Source organism: Macrobrachium rosenbergii, chromosome 20 (assembly GCF_040412425.1).
Source record: "Macrobrachium rosenbergii isolate ZJJX-2024 chromosome 20, ASM4041242v1, whole genome shotgun sequence".
In the NCBI taxonomy this organism is placed as follows: Eukaryota; Metazoa; Arthropoda; class Malacostraca; order Decapoda; family Palaemonidae; genus Macrobrachium; species Macrobrachium rosenbergii.
Genome location: NC_089760.1, coordinates 32,642,501 through 32,670,333, shown reverse-complemented (window position 1 = coordinate 32,670,333; position 27,833 = coordinate 32,642,501). Strand labels below are relative to the sequence as shown.

Here is a 27,833-nt window from a genome sequence, read left to right as displayed (position 1 = left end):
ATTTAAGAGCACACACACACATTCTCTCTCTCTCTCTCTCTCTCTCTCTCTCTCTCTCTCTCTCTCTCTCTCTCTCTCTCTCTCTCTCTCTCTCTCTCTATATATATATATATATATATATATATATATATATATATATATATATATATATATATATATATATATATATATATATATATATATATATATATATAAGGACTACACCTTCACTAAAATGACTTTACAGTCATGTCATAACGTTCACACATTTACGAAAGTTGCTTTCTAATTATAATGATTACATCTTTCATTAAACTGCTTTTTAATCATGACCTACGGACTACACCTTCGATTCAAATTTCTTTTTGATCATATCCTACAGGCTGTAAGTCTATAATTTCACTAAAACAAAATTTTCATCGTGTCTTAAAGGCTACACTTTCAACTACTTTTGTATCACATCCTAAGGACTATAATTTCACTAGGATTTCTTTTGATCATATCCTAAGGATTATACCCAGAATGTAACTACAATCAAATGTTTCAGTTTAAGAAGGTCCCTTTAACTTGAGTCTGAAGCTACGCAGTGTCTCGCTAGCATTTTCTTAGACGCACTTCTAGAAGAATGCAAGACCGGAACATATCCACAGGAATATACCTTCACTGAAACTGCAGTCAAATATCACTTCAGTTTCCAAAGAAGATCCCTTTAACTTGACTTAGACGTGCGCATGACCGGAAAAACTTTCGTCTCATGAGCCAGAATAGACTACCATCTCTCACCAAAGAGCCGAGTCTTTAATCCTACGCAGGAATCCAACTCTACTGAAGGACGACAAGGTTTCGGGAAAGTGTCGTTTCCCGTCGCTTCAGCGCCATCGCTGTAACATCCGGTCCTCATTATCTCCTGAAAGTAGTGACGCTATCGCGCCGAAATTAACTGCACCTTGCGCCAATGGTCTCTGATCCCATGTATAATAAGGGCGTTTTAGTCCGACTCGTTTAAGAGGAAAGTACTTGTTTGGTACCTAAAAGGTTGGGTACGTGCACGACATACAACTGGAGCTAGCTGGTGCTACTGCTTCTACTTCTCCACAGGCAGACGAACACTGAGGCAGACTGATGAGGAATGAGACAAGTAGCAAACACTAAAAATATATATATATATATATATATATATATATATATATATATATATATATATATATATATATATATATATATATATATATATAATATTATATATAGGTTATTTAGAACTTTGTCGTCTGCTTGTTCTAAGCAAAATTTAGATGGAAACGTTGATTAAACACACATACACACTATATATATATGTGTTTAATTAACAACCCTAAGCATATATGAATGTGTGTGTATGTGTGTATATGCATGTGTATGTGTATGTGTATATATATATATATATATATATATACATATACACACACATATATATATATATATATATATATATATATATATATATATATATATATATATATATATATATATATATATATATATATATATATATATATATATGACAGGGGAGAAAGACGAACGACAAATAAACCTGACGTAAACTCCATTAAGAGGCAAAAGAGAGCAAACAGAACAAGAAACCACCGAGGAGTCAACAACGACAAGAAGACCAACTGTTACGACAGCAACCAAGTCTCGAGCAAAAGAGGTGATGTTGGAGAGAGAGAGAGAGAGAGAGAGAGAGAGAGAGAGAGAGAGAGAGAGAGAGGAATCTCGAGACCCTCCACCCATCTTGACTTTAATATCATCCTTCCTACAATAGGCCCAACGTCTTCCGAGAGTGGTGTCTGTTTATATCGGTCACCTGCTATCGATGCGGACGCCAGCCACAAACACCGGCGAAAGGGTTAATAAGAGTGCTACGCTTCGTTGTTAATAAGAGTCCTACATTTCGTTAGTAACGAGTCCTACAATTGTTAATATGAGTTCTACACTTCGTTTTTAATAAGAGTTCGACACTTCGTTGTTAATAAGAGTCCTATACTTAGTTGTTAATAACAGTTCTACACTTCGTTGTTAACAACAGTCCTATGCTTCGTTGTTAACAATAGTCCCACGCTTCGTTGTTAACAATAGTCCCACGCTTCGTTGTTAACAATAGTCCCACGCTTCGTTGTTAATAAGAATCCTACATTTCGTTGTTAATAACAGTTCTACACTTCGTTTTTATTTAGAGTTCTATATTTCGTTGTTAATAAGACCTACACTTCATTGTTAATAAGAGTCCTACATTTCGTTGTTAAGAAGAGTCCTACATTTGGTTGTTAATAAGAGTCCTACACGTCGACACTAATAAGTCCTACGCTTCGTTGTTAATAAGAGTCCTACACTCTGTTGTTATAAAGTCCTATGCGTCGTTATTAATAAGAGTCCTACACTTCGTTGCCAATAAGAGTCCTTCACTTTGTCGTTAATAAGAGTTCTACGCTTCGTTGTTAATAAGAGTCCTACACTTCGCTTATTAAGAGTCCTACGCTTCGTTGTTATTAAGAGTCCTAACGCTTCATTATTAATTAGAGTTCTACGCTTCGTTGTTAATAAGAGCTCTAAGCTTCGCTGTTAATAAGAATCCTGCGCTTCGTTGTTAGTAAGAGTCCTATGCTGCGTCATTAATAAGAGTTCTACCGTTCACTGTTGATAAGAGTCCTACGCTTCTTCATTAATAATAGTCCTAAACTTCGTTGTTATTGAGAGTCCTATACTTCATCGTTAATAAGAGTTTTACTACGCTTCGTCGTTCATAAGAGTTCTACGCTTCGTTGTTAATAAGAGTCCTGCGCTTCGTTGTTAATAAGAGTTCTACCCTTCACTGTTAATAAGTCCTACGCTTCTTCGTTAATAATAGTCCTATACTTCGTTGTTATTAAGAGTCCTACATTTCGTCGTTAGTAAGAGTTTTACTACGCTTCGTCATTAATAAGAGTTCTACCACGCTTTGTTGTTAATAAGCACTACACTTCGTTGTTAATAAGAGTCCTAAGCTTCGTCGTTAATAAAAGTTCTACGCCTCGTTGTTAATAAGAGTCCTAAGCTTCGTTGTTAATAAGAGTTCTACGCTTCGTTGTTAATAAGAGTCATAAGCTTCGTTGTTAATAAGAGTCCTACACTTCGTTGTTAATTAGAGTCCTACACTTCGTTGTTAATATGAGTTCTACGCTTCGTTGTTAATAAGAATCCTACGCTTCGCTGTTAATAAGAGTTCTACACTTCGTTGTTGAGTCCTACGCTTCGTTGTTAATGAGAGTCCTACGCTTCGTTGTTAATAAGAGTCCTACACTTCGTCGTTAATAAGTCCTACACTTCGTTGCTTACAAAGACGGTGGCAAGAAGTTGAGGTGCGCATTCATCTAAACATGTGCAATGTGCTTAGGCATAATGATTTTAACAAGACGCGCAATTGGCTGAACGGTTTTGCATTTCCCTCTGCGTGCTTATATGAGAGAGAGAGAGAGAGAGAGAGAGAGAGAGAGAGAGAGAGAGAGAGAGAGAGAGAGAGAGAGAGAGAGGTATTCTCGGTGCATCAGCTAGTTATTCCCAACTTCACTAAGAGGGAGAGGAGAGATTCTTGGTGCATTATTCCCAACTTCATTGAGAGAGAGAGAGAGAGGAGATTCTTGGTGCAATAGCTACTTATCCCAACTTCATTGAGAGAGAGAGAGAGAGAGAGAGAGAGAGAGAGAGAGAGAGATTCTTGGTGCAATAGCTACTTATCCCAACTTCATTGAGAGAGAGAGAGAGAGAGAGAGAGAGAGAGAGAGAGAGAGAGAGAGAGAGAGAGATTCTTGGTGCAATAGCTACTTATCCCAACTTCATTGAGAGAGAGAGAGAGAGAGAGCGACAGACAGACAGACAGACAGACAGAGATTCTTGGTGCAATAGCTACTTATCCCAACTTCATTGAGAGAGAGAGAGAGAGAGAGAGAGAGAGAGAGAGAGAGAGAGAGAGAGAGAGAGAGACAGAGAGAGATTCTTGGTGCAATAGCTACTTATCCCAACTTCATTGAGAGAGAGAGAGAGAGAGAGAGAGAGAGAGAGAGAGAGAGAGAGAGAGAGAGAGAGAGAGAGAGATTCTTGGTGCAATAGCTACTTATCCCAACTTCAGAGAGAGAGAGAGAGAGAGAGAGAGAGAGAGAGAGAGAGAGAGAGAGAGAGAGAGAGAGAGAGATTCTTGGTGCAATAGCTACTTATCCCAACTTCATTGAGAGAGAGAGAGAGAGAGAGAGAGAGAGAGAGAGAGAGAGAGAGAGATTCTTGGTGCAATGGCTACTTATCCCAACTTCATTGAGAGAGAGAGAGAGAGATTCTTGGTGCATTAGCTACTTATTCCCAACTTCACTGAGAGAGAGAGAGAGAGAGAGAGAGAGAGAGAGAGAGAGAGAGAGAGAGAGAGAGATTCTTGGTGCATTAGCTACTTATTCCCAACTTCATTGGGATGCAAGGCACACCGAAGTCTCACTCTCCAGTCTGAAGAGCAGGAGAGGTAAAAGAAAAGGCTGCTCGCTGCTTTTAGCTTCGAACTATCCCCTCATTCCTTCAGACTCCTCGATGAACACCAACAAACAGCCACTCTTTTAACCTCTTAACACCATTACATATCGATCTCATTCCTCCACGACACGACACAAAGATATGTCAAGGTTTCTTCTTCTTTATGTCATTGTGCCTATCTTGTTCCTCTTTTGTTATCATTAATATATTCTTTATTAATTTGTTAATATATCTGTTTTTCTAATAACTGATCTCCTCTTTCTGTATTTTCCTTTATCTTCTGTTACTTCTTTCGAGTGAACACCACATTCTTTAAAAGCCTGAATTTCAAGTCAATGGCCCCTGTGGGATTGTTCCATATGAATAGGATTCATCTTCTAAATAATAATAATATTAATTATGTATATTTTATGGACAAAACACAAAGGTAATACAGGCATATTGCAAACCATACTAAAACCTCACGAGTTAACAAAAAAAAAAAACGGCAAATGGAAGTACCTATGAGACGAAAGAGAAATTAACTTTCTAGTTATTTAACATAATAAAAGCTACGGTGTTCTCTACCTTTCCGCCTTAAAAATAATTTTTTACATATCGTCAACAAATCTCAGAACTCTTCGTTTGTTAATATGCGAACAAACTCACGTCCTCGAACACTGTATCACTTGCAAGCCTAACTTCCGGAGCCAGACATTTCTATGATTTCTCTCGTGAAGTTCTTCTTCATTACCCACAGGCAAACTTTGCAGCCCAATTGGCTACATTTCCCTACCAATCTCGTGCGCTTTTACGATTCCACTTATAGATGGCATTTCATTATTTCATATCCTTACGCTTGTGGGTAGTAAGGCATGCGGAAATGTGAGCCCTTCCCAACACTTACTTCATCTTTCAAATGATTCCAGCTATTACCGTAATGCAATCTTGGGATACACAATTTAGGCCAAAGGCCAAGCACTGGGACCTATGAGGTCATTCAGCACTAAAAGGGAAATTGAGGGTGGAAAGGTCAGAAAGGTGTAACCAGAGGAAAACCTCGCAGGGTGGACAGCAATATGGAAGACAGAGACTATGAACGTAAGTACAGTAAAGTGAATGAAAGACGTTGCAGCTAGGAGCCGAAGGGATGCCGCAAAGAACCTTAAATAATGCCTACAGTGATACTGTGGAAAAATACACGGGACACCAATAAAATAAGAACGGATAAATGAACAAATAAATACTGAGTGAATATTAATATTTCAGTAAATTTTAAATCTGACCAAGCAAAGGAAAAAATCTCTTAGTAAGTGTAAACCTCATGCAAGGAAATTGAAAACCAAAGTGAGGAAGCTAAATATGGCTAATGAGATGACCCAGATCTCTTCAATATTGCAAAAAAAAAAAAAAAAAAATTATCTTGCCCTTGTTAGAATTAGACACAATATATAAGCTGCTAATTTCATCAGGAGACTATACTAGTATTAATTAATGAGTAAAAATTCAGTTATGTATATGAGTAAGAATGAATTGGTCAAAATGCAAAAATGATTAAAATAGGAGTTTCGACCGTTTCAACTACCGTTTACAGTTGGCTGAATAGGACCGTCGCAAACGGTCGAAAGCTCCCATTTTCATCATTTTTGTATTTTGATAAAAACAATCTTACTCATGTCCATAACTGCGAATTTTTTAGTTTTCTGTGAAAGAAAACTATTGTGCTGGCTTTGTCTGTCCGTCCGCACTTTATTCTGTCCGCACTTTTTTCCTGTCCGCACTTTTTCCGTCCACCCTCAGATCTTAAAAACTACTGAGACTAGAGGGCTGCAAATTGGTATGTTGATAATCCACCCTCCAATCACCAAACATACCAAATTGCAGCCCTCTAGCCTAAGTAGTTTTTATTTTATTTAAGGTTAAAGTTAGCCATAATTGTGCGTCTGGCAATGATAAGGACGGGCCACCACCGGGCCGTGGGTAAAATTTCATTGGCCGCGGCTCATACAGCATTATACCGAGACCACCGAAAGATGAATATCCTTTCGGTGGCCTTAAGTGTACGCTGTACAGAAAGCTCGATTGCGCCGAAGCAACTTCGGCACATTTTTTTACTTGGTACTTATTATTACCAGACAGTATAGTAATGCACCATAAACTATATTATATGTTTCTTTACTTCATGAAGAAAGGACATTCTGTTTGGCAATTAGCATGGCAATGGAAGTATATACTTGCCCTTCAAGTATAGAGAATATAGAGTTTAGGCCACAGGCCAAGCGCTTGGACCTATGAGGTCATTCGGCGCCGGAAGGGAATTTGACAGTAAAAAGATCTGAAAGTTGTAACAGGAGGAAAACCTCGCAGTTGCACTATGACACAATTGTAAGGAGAGGGTGGAAAGTAAGATGGAAGAAAGAGAAGGAAGACTTCCCCATCAAACATACAACAAACAGCATAATGCACAGATGAGAGACAACGTTCCCAACTCATGACTAAGTATAAAACTATATATATTTGCTTTCCGATCCACTTACTGGACAATACACTTGACTATTAAACCAGTGCTTGAATTGCAGGTTTCGCTCTTCATTAACCTGCACTTAACCGTCGACTCTTTCAGTGTGTCAACTCTATTGTTCAATGAACCTTAAATTAAATTCCTTCTGGTTTTAATATCTAAGTAGTTTTGGGCTTTATTGCATCATATATATATATATATTATATATATATATATATATATATATATATTATTTATATATATATATATATATATATATATATATATATATATATATAATATAAATATATACACACATATATACATATACTGTATATATAAACATTTATATATTTATATATATGCATATATATACACTATTACAATATATATATAGAAATATATATCTATATACATACATACAAACACACATATATATAACCAGCAATTCTAATCTTCAGTTAATAATATTGTGATTTCAGAGACTCGCCTTTAAACAATCATACCACGATTTTTAATCTTCTATGCTTTGTATAATCCTTGATAACAAAATATCGTTACGCTACAGAATGGATTACGCATTTGTTCATCCGTCAGTTCGCTAAGTATTGTGTAAGATTCCACCAGGGACTTTCCAATGATCCAAAGATAGCAAGCAAGTACGCAGAGATTTAGCAACCACGACTTGTTTTTCCGAGGACGCTTAGGAACGTGTCCAGTTCCCACTCTATAAATCTTTTCCAAAGATTTGACCAAGCAATTCAACGGCCAGATATGTCGGGCCAAATCAATGAGCTGCAATCTAACCAGTTTTACAAGACGCGCCAACGAGAAGCCACTTAACAAGGAATTTGACTCTGGAGACATACCAATATTCCTCTATAGGACGGAGATCTACTGGGTCGTCTGACGTTGCGGTACATACCATTCTTGTTGAGATAACGAACGAATCACTTCAACGAATCACCTGAACGGGTAGAATGTGAAGGAGTGACCGATTTCCACCAGATATTACTGGACACGCCAGTTAACGAGCTACCAAGAAGAGAACCTTATTGGAAAATTAAAAGAAATCTTGGTGGATTCCTAAATATTAATCACATCCAAAGCTTGTTTTTCCCACTCGTAAGTTTCACAATTTCACCCTCACTCCTTTTAAACGAACCTTCAGATGACTGTACCACTTTCTTCACTACACGCTGAGAGATGTTATCTGCAAGGGGTATGTCTAATGGGCGTTTCCCGCAAACAGTAGGATGCCCCAAGTTAACATATTTCCAATGAGATCTGCATAAGGTTAAGGATACGGTAAGGGAGAAACCACAGTCCGTCTCTCTCTCTCTCTCTCTCTCTCTCTCTCTCTCTCTCTCTCTCTCTCTCTCTCTCATGTATTTTTCAGTACAGACAACCAAAGTACTATACATATTAGGCGCCGGTGGTCGAAAAAACAAGCCGATTCAAACCAAACCTTAAGTACTGTGCAGCATGCATTTCTTTGGGTCTTGACTCAAAACAGGTTACTTCCCACAGAAGAAAATGACCAAATTTGAAGGTCGACGTAAACTGGCCCCTCCACGCGCTGGATAAAGCCAGAGGTGGAAAATGGGGTTGGCAGGGGTTAGAATGAGTGGTAGGGGAGGAGGGGGAGCCTTCAAAGAATTCTAACCTAGACCTCCTATCATGGACAGTTCTTGTCTTTATGTAAGGCTTCCACAGCCCAGCTTAGCGTACTGATATTCCCGAAGTAAACGTAAAAGTGTAGCGCGGGTGTACCCGAGTGTATTGTGTAGCCTTACACAGACTTGTGCACCTGTACGCGCGACTCATGCTTAGAGCTTGTATACAGAAAAGTGTTGTGTAACCAGGCATACGTTATTATTAACGAATATTACTATTTTTTTTTTTTTTGTTAGACAGCAAAAAGGAAGGAAAATATGGCGTGATGTTAATGTTTCCCACTGAAATTCAGTCTAAATTTAACACTTGAGTAAGATAACTTTCTTGCACTAACACAATCACATGCACACTTGCCTATCCTCCTCAGAATAACTGGTACAAATTCATTATATAAGCGAAGCAACACTCGACAGACACCTTAAGAATCGTGAATACAGAATGAAACAATGATATCAACTGAAGTAAATGTAACACAAACACATCCCAAAAAGAAAGAGCATATTATACTCTTCAGGAAAAGGAATCAAGTCGTACCAGTAACAGATAGACATTGGCCATTTGCGACTCTTAATACTGGTTAACCAAACGCGTTATCACATTTTCTGTGATGAATACCACCTTTAAATCTTTTATAACGAATCTTTACTTCTATATCTTATGCAAACACGCAGCGAAAAATACATCAAGCCTGTCTTTTTCTATGGCAACAGTTAGGTCAGTCTAATTATTTTCCTAAATGACAAAACACAGTGACGTAAGGGACAAAGACGTAATAGAGATGAGACAACAACAGAAGCCCAAATGATCTGGAAATTTGAAACTTCAAGAAGCAAGGAATCTTATATACGTGAATTAACAAAAAAAATATGCACATGGATTTCGCCTGCGACCACACGTACATTTTTTGCTTTGCCCCAACCACTCGCATCGAAGGTGGATCGTCTGTCTAATTAACACCCTGGCCTCGTCGTGATGCCTTTGCCTCTAGTCTTCACAGTAATTCCTAAAGGTTCATTATTCTAGTTTTCGTTAAATCTATAATGCCTGTCAGTTGATAAACTTAATGTCTATCTGAACTTCTCAACCATTTCCTCGTTTCCGGTTTTCCAAATTATAACCCTTTCCCTTTCAGGAAGGGGGTCTATTCCTTCCAAGCCCCTAGCCCCTAAATTTCTTGTTTCCCCATTCTGTTCTTGTTTCCTACGGGTCCGGGCTAGATAAGGGCATTACTGTATTAGCTCGTTCTCCCTCACTGCCTGCCTGCCTGCCTTTCTCTCTCTCTCTCTCTCTCTCTCTCTCTCTCTCTCTCTCTCGGAAACAGAGCGAGTCCACTCATGACCATAAAATACCTCGAGACCTCTCATATTCCGGAACGCGGTTATTACCATAGAATTTTGGTACAAGGGGGTCGTTACTGCGAGGGCGCTCATCAAATATGGATAACTTGCATTACCCCGCTTTCAAAACAACGAGTAAAAAGGAATTTACAGCGCTCGCCTTTCCAAGAGTTCGGAGTTATCGTATCATGATGAGTCGACTTGTTAACTCATAGGCTCTTTGACAATGCAATTAATTCTGACTTCTCTCTCTCTCTCTCCCACACCCCCCGACACTCCCCCCCGCCCCCGCCCCCCGGAGCCCCGAAACGTAGGTAGCAATACGATAAAAGAGTGAACCATTCAAGCTTAACGTCTTGCGAGGAGCAACATTCCACTTAATACAAGCTCTATTTTTTTTTTTTTTTTTTTGTGAGATCCGATTAAACTAACTATTCACTGTTCTCGAAACCACTTTCCGTAAGAATCCAAACTTTGGCGGTCCGATGGCTTATGGGCAGCGATAGCCAAAATTAAATTTTCGCCTAAGGAACAGCTGTCGAGCAGCATCACTCATAATTACAGGATCACATCTGTTGTTATGTATAACGAATCTGGAAACCTAAAGGCAGGGAACTAAATCGGTTAAATTAAGCATAATTTCTCTTTTGTTTCTAATTCACCTATGTATCTTAGAAAAAAAAAACCCTACCTTTGCCACTTCTTGACTTAGACCAGTTAAAAATGCTTAAATTATGAACTCTCGTATAGAATATATATTATGTAAACGGAGGAATGTGGCGAATCTTTGCGTTTAATAAAAGTAAAATTTACTGTAATGTCTAAATTTCCCAATATATAATCAATTCGTTTTTAATACTGTATGCCTACATACATACATACCTGTGTACATATATATTATATATATACATATACAACTTTTTCTATTATATATATTTGAAATTAAAATTATCATGGTGAAGTTAGAGAGAATCAACATGGAAATAAATAAAAAAGAAAAAACTAAATGCCATCGTTTTACTTAACTAAGTTTTGTTATTTTTCATATATATATATATATATATATATATATATATATATATATACATACATACATACATACATACATACATACATACATACATACATTCTCTTTCTAGAAGGATGGCTCAAAAACTATTAACTTTCCGATTTTTGTAGTCTTCAGGAATGAGTTGTCCCATCCAATTTTCACAATAACTACACCTCGCCATAGTCGACTAACTACCGTATACATAAATCTCAGCTAAGGTCAACAGCAAATAAAACCAAGAAATGGTGCCCACGAAAATGCACTTGAGAATATGCAGCTCAGAAATACCGGTTTTCCTAACACTTAGTTACGTGTCTAAAGTGTTCCAACAAGGTCTTGGATATCCGGTATGAAGAATAAAAAAAAAAAGGGGGAAGAAACAAAAACTCATCGGTAGGGGTTTATAGTATTCAATTTGCTCCAGCGTTCCGAGAGCTGTACAAACTTTCTGAGTTTTCTAAGTTTCTAAGAGTTCAAGGCTGGACGAGGCTGCTTTCTTCTTCTTGGGAGAGCAGTGGCCTCTTGCGGCAAAATCTCTCGCTCCCCATTTTATTCGGCCCTTTACATTGGCCACCTATGCAATCCTCTTCCTCGAATATGGAACACCGACACCCTTTGGGTTGGCACCGGACCAAGAGCGAGACTCGAAATTTCTGGCTACGGAGCGCATGTGAAATATTCCGTGCCCTTTGCCAGAGGCTGAGAGAGAAATTTCGAAGACTTCCCGGCAGCCCTCGTAAAATTCTTACTGATGCGAAGAATCAACACTGGACCTAACCGTTTTCGCTGTTTACCTACAGACATTTACCTACAGACACATAAAGGTGTGACACCGGTTGTAAAAGTGATCGCGCCAATAGTAAAAATCACCAGGATTATCATACTCATGGCATCTTCTTTTTCGTAAATGATACAGCATCAGCTGCTTTTGCCACAACTTTCTTCGTGGATATGAATTACGCTGGCTGCATCTTTGATGTAATAATTCTAATTCTAATTTAAAAAAAATACTCATAGTGGCTTGAGTCTTGAAATGGCGAAACAAATCCAGTTATGTATGAGTTTAAATATATTTGTAAAAAGAGACTTTTCTGCATTGCACGAAGTATTTCGCGGCGATTCAAAAATGATTTGCGTCTTCTGTTCAACTTTCGGAGGAAAATAATTCCTTTCTTAGGCGTCAACAACAACTCAAGACCTTTCTATGCCATTTAGAAAACTCCCTGCTATAGCTGATCGTTACTCCAGTCAATATATGACCCCCATGATGAGCAAAACTAAGGCTAGAGATTTTAGACTGAGTGCTACTCATTTTCTAGAAACTCGGTGTCATGATTCTGCTTTGGCTCCTATGAGCGAAGTGCTTATATCCCCTTTATTATACAACACGGGGGCAGGATTGCTGACAGTCGCTGAGTTTAGTCATTTAAGGACTTCTCTCAGCCATTTATGAACACTAAATATTTAAACAGAAAATCGCTTTATACGATAAATTCTTGTTCCACCGTTATAATATACATATGAATAATAATAATAATAATAATAATAATAATAATAATAATAATAAGTGGAAAAATATCAGGTGATTCTGACACGCTTCCCCCATCTAATAAAAGTTCTTTTCCAAACTGCAATATCCTTCTCAGAATCCATTTTGGAAACGTCGATATAACATAGTATGAAAGAATATAATTCTTTATTTGTTTTTCCAGATCAAATAGTCGCTTAGCAATGTATAAGTATTACAGAGTGCATATATATATATATATATATATATATATATATATATATATATATATATATATATATATATATATATATATATATATATATATATATATATATATAAAATGTGTGTGTGTGTGTGTACCGTTGCACTGTGACGTAACGATTCGTAAACAATTAAATTCTGCCATGTTAGCCTAAGCCCTCGTTTTGAGAAATGCTCCAACTCAATTCCGAGAGTTGTTGCCCCTCCGGAACTCCGCAATGGAACTTTCAACGACCCAGTTCAGGATGTTAACTGCTTTAGTAGCTCCTCTCGGCCGCTCCGTGATAGTGTGGCCTACTTTCGCGAACGTCCGATTACCGAGGATTCTGGAGGCTCGGACTCGGCTTCGTAAGTCAGCTGAGTTTTGAAGTCTCCAAACCTTGATCGTCGTTATCATGGAATGGAATGGAGTTTAGGCCGAAGGCCGAGCACTGGGACCTATGGGGTCATTCAACGCCGTTAAGGAAACTGAGAGTGGGTAGGTTTGAGAGGTGTGACAGGAGGAAAACCTCGCAGTTGCACTGTGAATAATTGTTAGGAGAGGATGGATGACCAAGATGGAGGAAAGATAATATGAATGGAGGTACAGTAAAAGGAATGAAAGTGGTTGCAGCTAGTGGCCGAGGGGACGCTGCGAAGAATCTTTAGTAATGCTTACAGTGCACCTCGTGAGGTGCACTATAGGTACTAACCCCCAACTGGGATCACCATCATCATCATCATCATTCTCTTTTATCTCTGAGGGGCATCCTACCGGTCAACATTCGGACCATCTGGTGGTCCCCTTTTATTTTGGTAACTGAAGTCACTAACTTTATTTGCATAACTAGACAACACATCTGCAAGATATAGTAGTATCCTGTCACTGGCTGCCTCCTCATCACGTTTCCAGCTATCAATATCAATAGAGGATAGCCGTAGCTTGGAGTTTCTATTAGTGAAGCGAATTTCCTAAGCCACGGCATTTATCTAAATATTTCTTATATATATATATTATATATATATATGTGTGTGTGTCTGTTATAATATATATATATATATATATATATATATATATATATATATATATATATATATATATATATATATATATATATATACTTTATCTTTACATATTGCTTGCACTTGCCGATTTTACTTGGCAACCTTAAAATACGATGTTGCCAGTTAGGAGAATAAATGAAAGAAATTTGCAGTGATTTTTTTTTTTTTGCAATCAATGCCTTTTTTCAAACACATCGCTTCAACTTTTTTGTGATTTTAAATCACTTTATGATAGTTTTTTTTTTATCAAGCTGATGACCATGGGTGTGATCAGAAGTCACTTATCCATTCAATTGTATTCGTGTGTGTGTGTGTGAGAGAGAGAGAGAGAGAGAGAGAGAGAGAGAGAGAGAGAGAGAGAGAGAGAGAGAGAGAGAGAGAGAGAGAGAGAGAGAGAGAGAGAAGAACTCAGCCTTACCAAGCAATATCATGCAATTCAGTGCCAGAGGTAATCTTTTTACTAAGGGAAAGTTAAACTACATAGATAATGAAATGCAGTTCTCGAAGATAAGACACCATTGGCCAATATGAGCGGGCTCCCAATAAAAAAGCTCCTGTTTTATATCTGTTCACATAGGCTTGGTTCTCCACAGTGGCTTTTTTCTTAACCAATGAACGGACTTTCTGAAGGAACTACCGGTGACCTGACCAAATCTTGCATTACAAAGGATGAACTGAGACACAAACGGCCCAACAGAATTGACAGCACGTACGATGGCCACGTCTGCAAACCTTTATAAAAAGTCATAAAATCCTAGCATGGGCCTAGAGAGAAGAATCGGTAATTCAAGTCACTGGTTTCAAAGTACTAATACATGGTACCTGAAACTCGCTTTGAAGGTCGATGATATCTGTCCATATTTAATGCCATTGCAACATAATCAAAAACAAGTAAAAAAATCCGCCGAAGTTTCTTCGGCCCAATCGAGTTTTCTGTACAGCCACTACAGCGTATAATCAAGGCCACCAAAAATAGATCTGCCTTTCGGTGGTCTCGGTATAATGCTGTGTGAGCCACGGCCCACGAAACTTTAACCACGGCCCGGTGGTGGCCTATCCTAAATAGGTGCCATTAGCACGGTTATGGCTAACTTTAACCTTAAATAGAATAAAAATTACTGAGGTTAGAGGACTTTAATTTGGTATATTTGATGATTGGAGGGTGGAGGGTCAACATACCAATTTGCAGCCCTCTAGAGTCTAGCCTCAATGGTTTTTAAGATCTGAGGGCGGACAGAAAAAATGCGGACGGACAGACAAAGCCGGCACAGTAGTTTTCATTCATAGAGAAGTAAAACAGTTGTTAACGGTTAAAATAATATTCCAACACCACCTAAATCACGAATCTTCATGATCGAATTCTAACATTACCAGGACGTTTTAGAGATGACTCTAAACTTGTGAACTGAGACTTCAGAATCATTATTATTATTATTATTATTATTATAATTATTATTATTATTATTATTATTATTATTATTATTATTATTATTATAAGATGCACCCTATTCATATGGATCAAGCCCCCATGGGCCACTGACTTGAAATTCAATCTTTCAGAGAATATGGCATTCATTTGAAAGAAGTGACAGAAGGTATAATATGAAATACAGAAAGAAGAGATCAGTTATGAGAAAAGAAAAAATACCCAGCAAATTAACAAATACATAGATAAAAACGTAAGTAAATTGCAAATTACAAGGAGAAATGCCTTAGGGTAATAATGCACTGCATCTTCGCTTGAGCACTTGAGGTTCCCGTTGCACAAGATCCTCAGGCTGAGTTGAATTGAATATATAATTTGGGCCAAAGGCAAAGCACTGGGACCTATGAGGTCATTCTGCGCTGAAGCGGAAATTAACAATAAAGGTTTGAAAGGTGTAACAGGAGGAAAACCTCGCAGCTGTACTATGAATCAATTGTTAGGAGAGGGTGGAAAGTAAGATGGAAGAAAGAGAATATGAATGGAGGTACAGTAAAAGAAACGAAAGGGGTTGCAGCTAGGAGCCGAAGGCACGCTGCACAGAACCTTAAGTTATGCCTACAGTGCACCGCATGAGGTGCACTGACGGCATTAACCCCCTACGTGGGCAACATCCTCAGGGAGACTGTCCCACACGAACCAAATTTAAAATGTCTTGTGTCAACGAAGCCCCGGAAAACCTTTGCCCGTAGGGAAGGCCCATGCAATTATTTAGGCTGCTCTTTTTTTATATATCATTAAAGCAGGGGTCAGAGAACTCCTCTATAAATTGGACATATCGCCTTCGATACAAGAGGCTCCTGGAAGAGTCATTTCAACCTACCATCGCGATAATACTGCCCAAATTATGTATGTCTGAGAGCGACGGACCATTTTCAAAAACAATTAACCGCTCGCTACTGGACAATAGGCCTCGTTCCCCTCGGAATTAATGGACCTTCATTTACATACTGCCTACTCGAAATAAATATAGCCTTCTTTTAACTCTCTAGTCATCGATGTTCTCATAAAAAAGGAAGAATATTCCCTCTTCGTCTGCTGCTTATCTGGTGTCTCTTGGGGGCGTGGGAAGAACCGCTTACTGTCGCAGTTTTTGTCAGACCCACAATTACTTGAAGACAAAGCTTTTAAACTTTTCACCCAAAATTAAGCAATTATAAAATCATACATCAACAAGAATAAATAAATAAAAAAAAATAAGAAAAGAGAAGAAAACTCAAAATTTTAGCCGTTTCTACATTATACATCAACAAGAATAAAACTATTTAGTCCCCTTGTAAGAAATTAAAAAAAAAAATAAGAAAAGGGAACAAAACTCCAAATTTTAGCCATTCATACATTACACATCAACAAGAATAAAAAAAAAAATTAGTCCATTTGCTGGAAATTAAAAAAAATTATAAAAAATCTACTGCATAGGCCTAATTCACTTCAAAAGGAATAAATCTCATGATAATTGGGCGCAGATAGGCAAGGCAACCCAGGAGGACAACACGCAAGTAAATTAAATCCTGCGACGCGAAACCATCACACAAGATTGAGAAGGTGAGTCGGTTATATTTATCCTCGATAAAGAGCAGAGAAGGCGTTGTTAAATGCTAAAATAATCATCATGGCCTCAGAGCAACGATCAAATCTACCTAAAAAGAGAGAGAGAGAGAGAGAGAGAGAGAGAGAGAGAGAGAGAGAATGCCATCTAGAAAGAGAGACAGAGACGGATATCCAGAGAGAGAGAGAGAGAGAGAGAGAGAGAGAGAGAGAGAGAGAGAGAGAATGCCATCCAGAAAGAGAAAGAAAGCCATCTAGAGAGAGAATGCTGTCTGAGAGAGAGAGAGAGAGAGAGAGAGAGAGAGAGAGAGAGAGAGAGAGAGAGAGAGAGAGAGAGAGAGAGAGAGAGAATACCATCCAGAAAGAGAGAGAATACCATCTAGAAAGAGAGAGAGAATGCTATCTGAGAGAGAGAGAGAGAGAGAGAGAGAGAGAGAGAGAGAGAGAGAGAGAGAGAGAGAGAGAGAATGCCATCCAGAAAAAAAGAGAATACCATCTAGAAAGAGAGGGAGAATGCTATCCAGAGAAGTCATCTACAAAGAGGAAGAGAATGCTATCCAGAAAGAAAGAGAGAGTGCCATCTAGAAAGAGGGAGAGAATGCTATCCAGAGAGAGAGAGAGAGAGAGAGAGAGAGAGAGAGAGAGAGAGAGAGAGAGAGAGAGGACTGGAAGGCAAGACGTCATAAAGTCAACTGATTAACGCCCATATGACAAATGGGAAAATAGCTTTACCGTTCAATACACACACACACAAAATTCGTTCTTTTGCCCTTACCAAGATCATATTGAAATGCTAAGGGTAAAGTTCCGTTATTCGACCAATATGAATCAGCATCTGAAATAAATCATGCCATAGCAGGGAAAAAATGTTGCAGTCCATAAAACTGACATTAGAACACCAAAGAACGCTGCTATACTGTAAAGGCAAATGGCTGGATATAAGAGAGAGAGAGAGAGAGAGAGAGAGAGAGAGAAGAAAGCCATCCATAAAGAAAGAGCATGCCATCTAGAAAGAGGAGAAAGAAAGAATGCTATCCAGAGAAGAGAGAGAGAGAAGAGAGAGTCCAGAGAAGAGAGAGAGAGAGAGAGAATGCCATCCAGAGAGAGAGAAGAGTCCAGAGAGAGAGAGAGAGAGAGAGAGAGAGAGAGAGAGAACGCCATCCATGCGTTTGTTTGGCGAATTCTTCAACAGCCGAAATTTCCATTGTAAATACTCGCACGCAGCAGATGAACCCGTGGAAGGCCTGGCCGACGAAGGAGGAGTGTGTACTTCTTAGGCGACACCCTTGGTAAATATGTGGTCGGGCCCCTTAGGGACAAACTAGAGATCTTCCTTCCTCGGCCGTTTCTGAATGTTGCGAGAGCCCTTATTCTTCTTCTTCTTCTTCCTTCTTCGTCCACCTCTGACAGGCTACGGCTGCAAAGGATGGCTGCATTTGGCAACGAAGATACCAGGTGGTCAGTTCTTTAATAACTAATGAAGAACGATAAAAACACCGACGTAACATTAAATCTGTTCCGCAAAATCTACGCTTTACTGAAAGTGAGAGAGAGAGAGAGAGAGAGAGAGAGAGAGAGAGAGAGAGAGAGAGAGAGAGAGAGAGAGAGAGTTCAAATTTAAATCTTTATTTACAAAATTTAACAAAAACGAAGGAGACTGTGTGTGTGTGTGTGTGTGCGTGTTAGAGAGAGAGAGAGAGAGAGAGAGAGAGAGAGAGAGAGAGAGAGAGAGAGAGAGAGAGAGAGAGAGAGAGAGAGACTTCAAATTCAAACTCTCTCTCTTTCTCTCTACACTTCCAGTGAATTCAAATTCAAATATTTATTTACAGTTTATATTGGTTATTCACATTAAATTTAACAAGAGAGAGAGAGAGAGAGAGTTCAAATTCAAATCTTTATTTACAAAATTTAACAAGAACGAAGGAGAGTGAGTGTATGTGTGTGTGTTAGAGAGAGAGAGAGAGAGAGAGAGAGAGAGAGAGAGAGAGAGAGAGAGAGAGAGAGAGTTCAAATTCAAATATTCATTTACATTTATTATTGGTTATTCACATTAAATTTAACAAGAAAGAGTTTGTGTGCGTGTCAGAGAGAGAGAGAGAGAGAGAGAGAGAGAGAGAGAGAGAGAGAGAGAGAGAGAGAGAGTGAAGGGGGGCCTGAATTCGTTTCTATTTCCTTCACCTTATAGAAGAAAGCAAACCAGTAAGAACCAAATAATAATGTCCAGTGTGACGTAACGAAGACCCATTTCAAAAAAACTCGCTCCTTCTGCGATTCCAAAAGCGACTCTTGAAGAAATCGAGATTATAGAGCCTTCGGATATGCGCGATGAAGTAAGATCCAATTACCGATGAAAGGGAATATGCAGATTAAGACAGCAGATTCGGAGGCTATCCTTCCAGTAATCCTTCAAATAATTCATTTGAATCACAGCGTAACCTGTTGTTGATATTTAGCAAGATACACATGCGCACACACACAAAATATATACAGTATACAACATATATATATACACACATACATTTACATACATATGTATATATAATAAATATGGACTTCTGCCCTAAATAAAAAATTATAAACCAGTTAATTAGTCATCTAAAGGCGGTTTCACGGAGGAAATCAAGAAGTTAATAACCACATACTAAGTTCTAAAAGGAATACACACACACACAGTATGTATATCTATAGATATGTACGAGTATATATATATAATATATATATAATATATATATATATATATATATATATATATATATATATATATATATATATATATATATATATAATATTCATGTCATTTATCATCCTGTATCAAATTATGTTCCTGAAATACATAAGCCAGAATAAAAGATTTTCAGTGGAGAGTAAAATAACTCGTCAATCCTCCAAACCAATCAAAGACAAGTAAAAATAAAAGGAGAAAAAACGGGTAATTTCCTCCTAAAAATTAATTAGGTTTTGAAAGAAGTTTGATAACTTTCTCCGAGGCTCAACCAAGTTTCCAATTAATAGGCGAGAGAGAGAGAGAGAGAGAGAGAGAGAGAGAGAGAGAGAGAGAGAGAGAGAGAGAGAGAGAGAGAGGTGGGGGGAGGAGAGCCAGGAGCAAGGCGGTTTACAAAAATTCTTTCCTGGATGCCGCCAAATGCCTTTCCTTCGAAGCCATATCGTCCACTCGATTATGAAAGATGCTGTCTCTCTCTAACACAAATGCCAACCAAAAGACATCTTCGAAAAATACTTTTAAAATGACAACTTCCAATTTCATTACAAAAAATATTTGGTTCTGATTTCTATTGAGATTGTCGTATGTCATAAGAAATAAAACCGCAACATCTAATCTAAATAAGTAAAGGTATTACTAATAGTAGTAATTGACGTTACTATTGGACAAACTGTCAAAACAATCACAAATCAGCATCGAAATTATTCATTTTAATTTATTCATAATATATAATAAACTATTTCTCTTATCGATAGATAGCAAGTGCCGTCATTTTAGAAAATCAACTTACCTTAATTGGAAAAGAGAGGTAAATTGTCTCGCTCAGCAGCAATAATAATCGCTGCTCCAAAACGCAAAGTTCAACCACAGGAGAAAAGTTTGTAAATGCAGTAAAAAAAACACAATTAAGCTGTCGAAATGGAAAAGTTAATGTCACGTTCGACAGGACAAGTTATTACAAGAGAGAAAATGCCAGTCGGAACGACAACACTTCCTCCTCGAATCCAGAAATATAATAATGACAAACGTAAGATCTCGGAAAAAGTTTGGAGAAATGTTATCGCGGGGGCGAAGCGTCTCGCGCCCTGGAAACCACTGAGACAACCCAATCACTACCGTCCACACGACTCGCTGTCCACGCCACAACTGAGCCAGACAAGACACACTGCCTGACTCAGACTACGAGAGTGGAAAGAGAGAGAGAGAGAGATAGAGAGAACAGCGTGAGAGACACTACTACTAACTAACCAGCAGCCGCAGCCGCTACTATTACTAACCCAGAGTGTGCGTGTGCGCGTTTGTGTGCATGTGCAGACGTCGTCCAGTCTAGCCTGAATCGTCTTCCGTCTTCCTTATAACGGCTGCCTGCCTACTCCGACACCGCCCTCTCCCAAAGCACAAGAAACGTAATTAGCTGGCTATTAACGGCGACACCACTGACAACTGTGAGCTTTTGTCTTTCTTGGCTTGAGATATTGAAACCGAACTGCATTTAAGCCTCGGTGCTTCGGCTGCGCGGTTAAAGAATAAGCCAAGTTTACAGCAGCCAACTCACGGCGGAATACGTCACGTTCCGTTTTCGACTTTTTAATGGCAAATCCAGGATCGATCTTTGATACCTTTGATCGAATACTGCGCTTTAATAAATTGCTAATAGGTGAGCAAATATTGTTGGTAAACGTAAATGGCTGGTATTTCTTATGTCATTTCCACCTGACATCGCGTAGATATTGTAATTAGTAGAAGGAAACCTTGATTGAACTTCAACCTTGACCAGAATGATTGACGTGCCACAGATCAGTATTCCTCAGAAGAACGAAATTCGTGACGGTATATTCTTAAATGAGAAAAATAACAACCACGTCTTGCAAATATAAAGACAATAACTTCCATAAATGATGCTGGTTTCATTATGATCCGTAAGCACATTCACCTTGTTATGGAAAAAAATTTTTTTTAATTAAATACATAAATTCATATATCCACAGTCTCCGTCCACCCATCAACTGTTTACAATAAGGTTGTCCTTTTACCTGCTACTTGATATCCTGATGGCATATCTGGAAAAGTAAACTGTTAATCAGAAAAGGTATTCTCTCCTCTCTCTCACCTAACTTTTCTCTTGTCTGAACGCAAACAAAACCATGTCCCTTTCTTCAGCTGAAAGATCGAGTGTTCAAATGTTCCATACTTGTTGTAGACAGATCACAGACTCAAACACTCAAGATGATTATTATACCTTAGTACTGACCATCATACAAAAACGCTGGTCTCAGATTTGGGATCTTTCCCTTTCTTTCCTGGCAGTATTAAATCAAAAAATATACATAAGCATCGACATCGCCGTTTGCCTTTTGTTGTCTCCTCTTCACAAATGTCAGATACAGTTTCGGATAGTGGTCTGTTATATCCAGCGTCTTCTCTCTGAACATCAGAAATCCCGATGCTTGATCCCTTCCCTTCCAATTACTTTTTTTCTGTTTTTTTTTTTTTTTTTTTTTTTTTTTGCTTTTTATCAAAATCTAGGCTTCATACGAGTTTTCAATTGCTTGTTAGTCTGTCCTTTACGTGGAAAATATGAACATTTTATATGTGTACATACATACACACACGCACACACACACACACACACATATATATATATATATATATATATATATATATATATACATACACACACATATATAACATATATATACACACACACAGGTAGATAGACTGATAGATAGATAGATAGATAGATATAACATTATTCTTATCACTGTTTTGTTAATAGAATATTTTTTTGTCTGGTCTACGTTTCACGATATATTTTATATATATATATATATATATATATATATATATATATATATATATATATATATATATATTATATAATATAGATAGATAATAGATAGATAGATAGATAGATAGATAAATAAATATATATATATATATATATATATATATATATATATATATATATTTATTTATATATATACATATATATATATATATATATATATATATATATATATATATATATATATATATATATATATATATATAATTTGACTTTTGCAAGATTGCTGAAGTCTTTCGTATACCATTTAATGATAGTCATGAAAAACATTAATAAGATAATGAATGCACAAACAATGCAAACGGACCTAAATAAAACTTCCAAGTCTTCAAATACCCAGAACAACTGCGGGTACGTTCCTAAAAAAAAAAATAAATAAAAAAACAGAAAGAAAATTATGGAGATCCCAATTTGAACGAAAACCGCGAAGAAACCGCAGCTTCAAAATTAAAATCAACTGTATTTAAAACTAACAATTAACATTCTTTCCCTTCACACTTGTAACAATACCGAGATAAATTCAAGATGACACGACATACGATGCCTGGCGAAAGGATTTTCCAGAATAATTAGAAAATGGTTAGTGAATTATACGCATGCGCGAAAATGGTCTTTTCAAGGAGGAGTGTAACATTTTCGTGTTGCTCATGGGGCTGCGCTCATTTCATAATATGCCACAGTCTTTACATCGTGATTACAGAAATTGTTCTGCTACTGTGTAAATGATGCTTTGTTTTAAACGGAGTTAGTGTGCTACAGAATACTGTCATACAGTTAATATATAAAGACCAAATCTCGGAACTTTCACATTTTAAGTAAAATCCTGAGTTTCTGGTAAACACAGCTACTTGTTCATACATAATGAATGAACAATTTACATCAAAGTTTAACGCTTTGCTTTAAACGGAGTTTCTGTACTACAGATTACTGTCATACAGTTAATATATAAAGACCAAATATCTCGAAACTTCCAAATTTCAAGTAAAATCTTGAGTTTCTGATAAGCACAGCTATTTGTTCATACATAGTGAATTAACAATTTACATCAAAGTTTTTCAAGTTTGATATATCTTCTTTTTTTTTAGTTTTCGCAGAGCAAACTAATTCTGTGTTCGCTGTGATCACAACTGCCTTCAATAAAGACCTAATAGAACAATAGCATGATCAGTTTTGTTTTATTGAAAGAATGACAGTATGTGAGAACAAATAAAGATAAGTACATATCAGTCTAATTTCAATTAATACTTATCTTTGGCTGAAAGCAGCAGCCTGTAACTATTCTGTGACTCATCTTAATTCGAATTGCATAGGCTGGTACTTAAAACCAGTCAAGTTTAGCCCACGATCCCCCTACTGTGTTGCACAGCCTTTTTGATGAATAGAACTTTCCGTTGTGGTCTATTTTCATCAAAAGTATCGATAGTATTTTGTAAAACATACTAATTATCTTATGAGAACTACCAGTTAAAAGGTTTTTATATCCTTCGGCTGCTATCATTGTTTATTGCTACAGTTCATATTAATCTACCAGCCACTAGACAGGATAGAACAGAACATAGAATTTAGACCAAAGGTCAAGCGCTGGAACCTTCGGGGTCATTTAGGGCTGAAACTGAAATTGACAGTAAGAAGGTTTCAGAGGGTGTGACAAGAGGAAAACCTCACGGTTGCACTGAGCCAATTGTTAGGAGAGAGTTGAGGAAAGTAAGAAGAAAGAGAATATGAACGGAGGTACAGTAATAACAATGAAAGAGGTTGCAGCCAGAGGCCGAAGGGACGCTACAAAGAACCTTAAGTAATGCCTACAGTGCACCGCATGAGGTGCACTAACGGCACTACCTCCCTGAGGGACCCACCACTAGACATATCAATGATTCTCATGCCATTCGGGCATTCCTGGCCTTGTGCCAGCACGGGCTATTGCTACTGGACAGCCCGTCAGGGTCAATCCTGATAACCCATTCATTTTACACACGCACGCGCAAGCGCAAACAAACGCACATAATATACTTAATGGAATATTGTTACATATATTTTACTACAGTTTTTTATAAATACGACGATTCCCCAAACACACAAATACGTACATTACACACACACACATATATATATATATGTGTTTGTATATATATATATATATATATATACACCAACACAGAATATATATATATATATATATATATATATATATATATATATATATATATATATATATATATATATATATATATATGTGTGTGTGTGTGTGTGTGTGTGTGTGCAAACTGAATGCACGTGTTTTTTGTTTGTGTGCTAGTGTGTACATCCATGTATATGGGGGAAGTATGACTGTACAAACGATTTTTCGATTACACTTCAAATCTCATTCCGTGATTTACACCAACCCCTCTCCCTCCCTGCCTTTGCATGCTTGCATGCGTAGGAGGTGATCACTATTTTCAGATGAAAAAACAACGACCTTGATTAAATTCCTGCATTCGATACTCATGCACGTATGAAAGAATGCAATACATATTCATAGCATTCAGTACATAATCACAGCATTTCAATAGTTTATAAAGAGTGGAAAAAGTACAATTTCGGATTAAAATGAAGGATACTACACAAAAAGAAGAAAACGGGTTAACTGTATAAGAAAATGTCCATGTTGGCGCATTGCCAGCTGAATCTCATAACAACAAAAGATATCAACAATAATCTACCAAGTATTATCTTGCAAGTCCATAAATTAAACAAGGAGGAACAATGTTTAAAACCTCACTTCCTCCTTCTAGTTCCTCCTCCATGCGATCCAGGCAGAGATAATTCATACGTAACGATTTCCTTATCATAATTTATTAGCCGAGGAATCCCAGATATAGCACGTTCAGTGTTGATCCATGAATTGGAACCACTTTCACTCTATTAGACGAAATTCCTTCCACTAACCATCTGAATTCCGATTGGTCGATTGGTTCTATTCAACCAATTGAATCGCGCAGAGGAGGAGCCGCAGAGTCGCCTATATGGAACTGGGTCACTCCGGATCCACTGCACCTCCAACTTTCATACAAAGTTCAAACCACTAGTTTTTTTTTACTCCGGCCGATTCTCCCAGTCTCGGTTATCTTGCCCATAAATAATTAATAGAAAATGGCAATTGCCAGTTGGTGGGCCACCCGGAATTTGGAGAAGAGGGGGAGGTGCAATAGGATCCCGTCCTCCGCCATATTCTCAGCTTTAGTGAGGTCTTTCCGCTGCAAATGAATTCTCCTTCCGATATTATACTTTCATTAGAACCCATAACCCCTTCCCATTTTTCTGTCTTTATTCTCTCTATATGTTGGCATTGTCTTCTTTCCCTTTTTACCCTTTTTTTGTTTATGTTTTTCAGATGTAACTGGATTACCATCATTCGATTTTGTAACTTTTACGCTCTGGCTTTTGTTATCCTGACATCAGCTCCATTAAGGTACTCCTGCCCGTGTCAATTTCTTTTACCTGTTCAGCTTAGTTGTTTCTTCTGCTCAATATAATTTTCATTTAGTTGATTTCTACCACGTAGGCCAGTTCTATTCCGTTTTGTAACTCTAATTTCCTCTAGTTTATCCTTAAACTTGTTCTAATCATTTTACCACTTGAACTGTGTCGGGTACTTTTATGATTTCGCGTATTTTCTTGCCATAGCCTTTAGCCGGTTCATTTTCACTGAATAACTGTAAGACCGCCATCTTTATAAAAAAAAAAACCTTAAGTCTGTCACTTCAGCTGTATTACTTTAGGTCAATATTTTATTTAGGTTCATTTCATTAGTTCATTTCCAATGGTTGGCCTTCTTTCCACAATTTTAATAAAACAACGCTTGCATTAGTTTTATTATCTTCATTGGCTGGCCTTAGCATAAGACTTGTCCAGTCAGTTACTACTGGGTTATTAGTTGGCTACTTTGCATCTTCCCCTATATTTTGTCTGGAAAACACTTCCTAAGTTTATGCCTCTTACAGAGGCTAACTTGCAGAAATTCTGCTTCATGTGCTTTGGCAAGCAGTTAAATTAGGGGTAAGCCTGTAAGGTTAGGTTAGGCGTTAGGTTGGGTTATCAAATCTGCTGCCTCCATCTTCCTCAGCCTCCTCTTCCCTTTGCCTTCACCCTCGTGGTTTCCAGTTGGGAAAGAAGACTCTAAGGTTATCAAAGGATCTGTTCTTCATTTTTAGTCTTCTGTAAAAGGAAACTATTGTGACGGCTTTGTCTGTCCGTCCGCACTTCTGTCCGCACTTTTTTCCGTCCACCCTCAGGTCTTAAAAACTACTGGGGCTAGAGGGCTGCAAATTGATATGTTGACCATCCACCCTCCAATCATCAAACATACCAAATTGCAGCCCTCTAGCCTCAGTAGTTTTTATTTTGTTTACGGTTAAAGTTAGCCATAATCATACTTCTGGCACTGCTATAGGTACCAACACAGGCCACTACCGGACCGTGGCTGAGTTTCATGGGCCGGGGCTAAGAGTTTCATGGGCTGTGGCTGATAATCATGGGCCGCAGCTAAGAGTTTAATGGGCCGTGGCTGAAAGTCTCATACAGCATTATACTCTATACAGGAAACTCGATTGCGCCGAGAAAACTTCGGCGCATTTTTTGCTTATTTTTTTAAATGTCGCATTCCTCCTTCCTTTCTGACAAATTTTACTCTCACCGAGTCACACCTTTCCTCAAACATCATCTTCTATTACCACTAAAGGATCATCTATGTCAGTTTCTGAAATGTCTTTTATTATTGCAATTCATGGGTTTGGACTCAGAACTGTTATCTACTTACAAACTTTATATTCTCTCACGCTTTTTATTGATATGTACAGAGAATGTTTAATTCGATTAAAAATCCCCAGTACAGAACGTCGTTCCACAAGTTTTCCCACGATCCTTTACATTAGAAAAACAAGCAAGCAAAAGGAAGTGTAAATACTGATCATGTAACTTTTCTTAGCCCTTGTTGTACGTTATATGAGGCATAACAATTTCGACCTTCAGTCGATAACACAAAGGGAGTTCAGGGACATTAAATAAAAAAAAAATTGCACTTCATTTGCTGACAAACTGGACAAAATGCCTCACCTACAATTTCCTAAGCCTTATTTTGATCAGACTTCCAATCTGGGATCCCATGATTGTTAAGGCAATAACTGTGACCGGTTTGGATCATGCACTGTTGAATTTTTTTCTCGGAAATGAGGCAAAACTCCCACTCTTGAAATGCCAGCTTACCAATATAATATATATATATATATATATATATATATATATATATATATATATATATATATATATATATATATATATATATATATATATATATATATATATATATATATATATACGACAGTTCACAAA

At 37.6% G+C, this 27,833-nt stretch overlaps 1 protein-coding gene across 1 annotated transcript in view; it reads right to left on the bottom strand.

Moving 5' to 3' along the window:
- Nucleotides 1-20,768, bottom strand: part of LOC136848959 (protein madd-4-like) — a 616,220-nt gene extending 595,452 nt beyond the window's left edge. Inside the window, exon 1 of the mRNA XM_067121770.1 lies at nucleotides 20,409-20,768. The gene's annotated coding sequence lies outside the window, so the exon portion shown is untranslated. The remainder of the gene's footprint in view (nucleotides 1-20,408) is intronic.
- Nucleotides 20,769-27,833: the final 7,065 nt, after the last annotated feature.